Consider the following 5,982-nt stretch of genomic DNA (forward strand, 5'->3'; position numbering starts at 1 on the left):
GGAGGTTGTGGAGTCTCCTTCCCTGGAGACATTCAAAACCCGCCTGGACACATTCCTGTGTAACATTATCTAGGTGTTCCTGCTCCAGCAGGGGGATTGGACTAGATGATCTTTCGAGGTCCCTTCCAATCTCTAGCATACTGTGATACTGTGTGATACACCATCACTGTTCATGTGTATGTTCAGTGCTCAAATCTGCCAAGATGTGTGTAACAGGAATACATAAAAGGAAGACTTCCCCACTCCGAAAAACCTTATGAAACTAAGCCTTAGTGGTCCACATCACAGGAGTAAGAAGATTGGAGAGACAAGAAATATCCACACTGCTGAAGTTTAGTACTTGCCTGTAATGCCAGTATTTGGAAGGTAGTTCCTCTAATGGAGGATCAGCTGATTGTTGCTGATTCACCTGTCTTTTTTCTGCCCTGACAGATTTTGCCTATAAAATAATTAACTAAAATTTCTATGTGACAGATTGTAAGGAAGGAGCTGCCATCTACCAGACATTTGTAAATACAACTATATTGGAATCCATGCTGGAGATATTACAAATAATAAAATTAATAAGAATATTCTGATATTTCAAGCAATAATGAACTTAACTGATAAAACAGAAGAACTGAACTGCTTAAGTAAAAAGCAGCCAGAGTGAAGAGCCCATTAGAGCAAATGGAACCATTTGAGAGATCAACAAGGGAAGACAGAACTGAAGTTAGGAAGAATCAGGCTGGAATACTTTTGCATCTGGACAAATGGAATTAAGTGGACGAAGAAGAAGGTGGGAAGGCAAAAGAGCTTGTGAACCAAGACAAGAGAAGGCAGAGAACTGGATGAAGAGTCAAGGAGTGGTGGGACAGAGAAAATTAAAACTGAACAAGGAGTTAAAAAGGGAGTTAGAGGAAGGGTAAGAAATCAAACTGGAATGGAGGAAGCAACAGGACATTGCTTGAATCCCAGGCAGGGCTGGGAACCACGTGTGAGAAGACTTGCAGACTGTGTTGAGGTTAAGTGGAGAGTTCATGAATAGAATGAATGTACACTGACCCTATGGGAATGGTTGGACTAAAGGGACTCAAAAAAGATGGACTAGGGAGAAGCAGTTGATACTGACAGCTCAGATATAAAGATGAGACTGGCATTAAGAACCTGATGCCACTGCTGAGAGAGTAAAGCTGGGAAGAAAAAAAATTGAATGGCCTTAGTAAAAAGCCTTAATTATCTATTTCCTAATTTTAGAGGGCATTACTTTGCATCTTGAGCATTTTAATGTGGGGAAAATGGGGGTGAGGTGTGCACTATAAATGTAGTTCTTTAGAATGGGGCCGTGCTTTGTGCTTTAACATTGTTAAGCAATGAGAAGATCTTTTATAAAGAATATTTGGTTGCTATGGAAGCAGTTTCAAAAGTCCTTTGTTAGAATATGTGTTTTCTGCTAATACAAAAAAAAAAAAAAAAGAGGTCACACATTTTTGGCTGAAAGATGATAACCCAGAAAGAAATAAAAGAACACTGAAGGAGTGGAGAATTAAGAAGTCAGGCAATAGCATGTTGCTTATAAGGAAAAGACAGTCTGCAACTAAGGGAAGAGGAGACAGGTAGGAAATAAAGAGTTGACATTTTAAGAATAGTTTCCACTTTTTACTGGTTGTCTATTTGCAGAATTAGAATGAACTGTATAAGGAGGAGAAGGGCATACCTGGTCTTGCATCCAGAAAATCAGACCTATGCAAACCAAACACAAACTGAAAGCTTCAGAATAATCCAACTGTGTGTTCCAGTAGGCACCTTTCTTACACTGCTCTGAAGTGTCTGAGAAGTTTTCAAGGAAGGATGAAAAGACAGTTCATTTCTCTTTTCTTACTCCCCAGTAGTAAGGGACTGTTTAGGTTTAGTCTACGGTTTGGGCACTTGTGGCTTAAAGGAAACGAGAGAGGAAGAGGTGGGGTTGTTTTCTAAATTTTTTTAAATATAATTTAGAAACCCCTAGTCGTGCGATCACCAGCGAAAAATCTGCCTCAGCAATTTTATGATGGATAAGATGAGTTGCTTCTGCGGAGCACTGCTATCATGGAAGACTCTGCATAGTCAGTGTGAGCTGGAAGGTCTTATCACTGAAGACCAGCTATGCTGTAACAGGGATGGTCTATGCATATTCTCCAAGCCAGCCATGGCTGATTTGAACCCACCGTACTTGTGTTAGTGCTACAGCCCCATTGTGTGTTTTCATCTGAGGCTGGGGAGGAGGGGCACATACTTCTGTGAAAGGAGCCCATGTGGGTGGACTGGGGCTGGAGAGCATATGTAAAAAGCAGATGTGGTGTGTGTTCCTGAGCAGAGCAAAGTGTGACAGCAGGGGCTTGGGAAAGAGCTCTCTGTAATGACTGTGTTAAGATATTTTAATAAAGAAGTTACCTAGTGTAAATAAATCCATATGTTTTGTAATCCATAGTCCCATTCTGCTTCAGCATCTGGCAATGTGGGGATTTAGCAGTGATAGAATTAATGGTATAGCTTCCTATTACATTTAATGGAGGGTGGAAAGCAATTAATGGCTTATTTTAAATGACAGTTTCAAGAATAGTCTTCATTAAGGAAGGCTCACAATTAAAGGAGATTATGCTTGCTAAAAGCCAGAAGGAATTACACTAACCAAGAACAACTTGGAATAGGGATTCTTAGGCACAAGCATGTAAATAGTTGGCCATTGTATATGTTTTATAACCAGGAAGGCTCAAACTTGTCCTGAAAGTGATTTGGTGAAGAAACAAAATGTTTTAACAAGGTCTTGTTTTCTGTGTAAAGAGCACACATTTTATCTGACTTTTATTTACCTTTTACCAATCTTTTCCTATCCTCTTAATCACCTTTCACACCTCCAAGAAGTGACTTTGTCAAAAAGAAGAGGTGGATGTGGAGCAGGTGTTGTGTTTTAATAGAAAATAATGTCAAAAAGTGTTTCTAATTTGCTTGCTTTAACAGTGAGCTTTTACAGGAGAAATAAATACCCAGCCATATCTTCAGTCTTTATGAATTTACTGGGTCAAGTAGTTTGTATACAGACTTCCTGTTTGCCTCTAGTTCTTACCCCATAAAATACTGAACTTTGATTTCAAGAAAACAAGGCACAGCTTCTAGGTAAGCACTGTCAAGCTATTGTTTCATTTTTTGAAGTATATTGTTGTTTAAAACACTGAAGAGACCACTGGACAGAAAACTGGAAATTTTCTCATTTTAATCATTACAAGTCTGACCATGAATACTTACATATTGCTTTTTTTCCCCCTTTTTTCTTGCTTTGGAATTGCAATCATTACTATTTATCATTTTCTTAAGGTTTTCTATGTCCTAGATCATGTGGGATGTCACTGAGAATGTTTTGAAAGCCTGGAAGTTCATAAGAGTAATGATAGTTGCAATAGTGCCTCGGTGCACTCAAGGAATCCTTCTTCAAAAGGGATAGTACACTGCCAAAGGGGTTTAAACAATGATGTCCAGAAAGCTGTTTATCATTTCTGTAGCTGTCTGAATGTCCTTGCCAATAAAAGCGTTATGCAGTTTTCAGTCGGTTTGTTCCCAGTTTCACACATCTATTAATTTCCTAGGGGGAAAAATATCTACAGATTTAATAAATAATAAAAACGTGAAATGTGAACATTTGTATCTCGCTAACCATTGCTGTAATAACTGTGTGTATTCTGCAGAATTGCAGTCACTGAAGGGGCACAAAGTTCCTCAGCTTTTTCCTACTGGTTTTGTCCTTTCAGGAAAAGGAGTGTCAGGACTTTCCTCTCCCCACTGGCTGGTTTGTAGAAGGGTGGGGTTAGGAAAATGATAAAAGGGAGTGAACAGTTGCCTTGGGTTTATAGTTTTGATGCCAGTAGCTAGCCCTAGGGGAGACAAGCATACTGTTAGACCTTTGGCCATATAAGAGATCCCTGGGTTTAGAGAAAAACACTTGTTCCTCACTCAGCCAGCTACCCCAGAGGCTTCACTGGATACAAAACAAATGTGCTACATGCTGCTACAGATCTTTATATCCATGCTAGCTTAAATTTCCTCAACAAAAAATGGAGTCCTATGAGGTTTCTGTTCCACTGTACAAGTCAAAGGATGGAAAGCTGGGTCCCATCCTCTCCCTGCTTGGTGGAGGCAGTGGATGTTGATGCCAAGGCTCAGCACAGCTCTCCCACACTCAGTTGTTGGCTGGTGTGGACTGGAGCACCCAGGGGCACTCAGGAGCAGCTGTCAGATGGATCGGAACAGCGTAGGCTCCTTAATGGCCTCTGCCCCACTGGGAGATTAGTGTGCCATAATGCTGCCATATGCCTCCCTGTTCCGACAAATCCCCTTCACTCCCCTGACACAAATGCACAGACTGTTTTCCCAAGCTATCTGCAGGGCAGGAAAGCATCTGCCTTTGGGTTGGCTCCCGTAATGAAACCTGGGCTGTCTGGTGGTTTGCTGTACACACAAGAGTCTGAAAACAGATTGGCTTGCTGTCACTTTATTTGCACTCTCCTATTGCCAGACTTCCAGGCTCTGCTGATCCCCTGATTTGGCTCTAGAGATAGTGATGAGGGGTGTGAGGACATGCTGGCCTTCTCCCAAGAGTGGCAAGAGTTAGGCAGGTTGCTCTCGTGTCCCTGGAACACTGCATTCTCTTCTGTGGTTAAGTTGTACAAGAAAATTTGAGTCACCTGCTTACACACTCAGATCACCCCATCTGGCTGAGTATTTGATTCTCTGGGTCATATTACCAGGATGACTGTGTGCTTATTTTTTTTACCTTTGTGCAGCATGGACCATGTTTTCCTGTCTAGGATCATCTAGAGGGTTTAACGAGACCTAGCACCTTCTCAGGCAGTGGCAGTCTCCACTCAGTATCCACTTTATATGCCATTTTGTCATTGCAGCTTTTCCTTTTATACAATAGATATTCAGCATCTGCCATAGGGTGCTGGAGAGGGGTTTGCAGAGACATACAGAATCAGATCTTCCTAACCAAGCCATCTCATTCATGGTTTCCTGTAGTTGTTAAGGTCTGGACTTGCTGACATAGATGGTCCCTTCCAGTCTTACTGCACTAAAAGTAGAAACATGAGTGATACCATTATATATTAGAAATATAGTGATACCATCTAAGTGTTGTGGTACAGTAACAGAATTATGCTATATATGGAAACAACAAGCTGTACATTTGTTAATAGCTTTTAAGACATGCATACCCCAAAACAGATTCATCTCACCTGTGACCTCAGTTGCCTTGAAGTCATGTTTATCTTGCTCCTCGCTGATGACAGATGAAGCAAAAAAAGTGGCCATGCTCTTAATTTAGTTGTCTCAGTAAGGTGCTTACATTCACATCTTTCTGCATGCTAGTTCTGCCAGGCTTCTAATGAGAAGTCTGTCCCTCCTTCTAAGAAGCTAGCAAAATGCACCAATGTCATGTCTGTCCCTGCTAGGCAGAATTAAGCTATGTTCTTCAAACACAGTTGCTGGAGTAATAGTAAAATTTCTGTTTCTTTTTACATGAACAGGTTTATCTAAAGAGAACCAAGACACTTTCTGCTGCTTCTTTATCTTGCTGTGGTAGGAAAAAGGAGACATCAAATTTGTTCCTTCTGTTCTTCTGGTGCTTCTGTACCAATGTATTTTCTTATAATATTTTTACTGTTATGCTCTAGGGAGGAGTGTTAACAGAATCCAAATATTTAGGTGTTTATTATCCCCTGCACATGTATTTTCCATTAGCATCAATGGAATTTAAACATACATAGGGAAAGGAAAACAAACAGTTAATGATCTAAGTGAGAGAAAGGGAAACACAGGGCCCCCAGAAAACCAATTAGCTGTAGAGGGGAGGAAAATTATTTTCCCGAATTAATTATACATGATAGCAATGGAAAAGACCTGATAGACTTGGATCATCTCTCTCTGGCCTCTGCAGGGAAGGGATTATATTTGTTTGTTTCACATTTTTGT

This window comes from Pezoporus occidentalis, unplaced genomic scaffold (genome assembly GCF_034315485.1).
Source record: "Pezoporus occidentalis ecotype Australia unplaced genomic scaffold, CSIRO_AGI_Poc_V1 ctg185, whole genome shotgun sequence".
NCBI classification, from domain to species: Eukaryota; Metazoa; Chordata; class Aves; order Psittaciformes; family Psittacidae; genus Pezoporus; species Pezoporus occidentalis.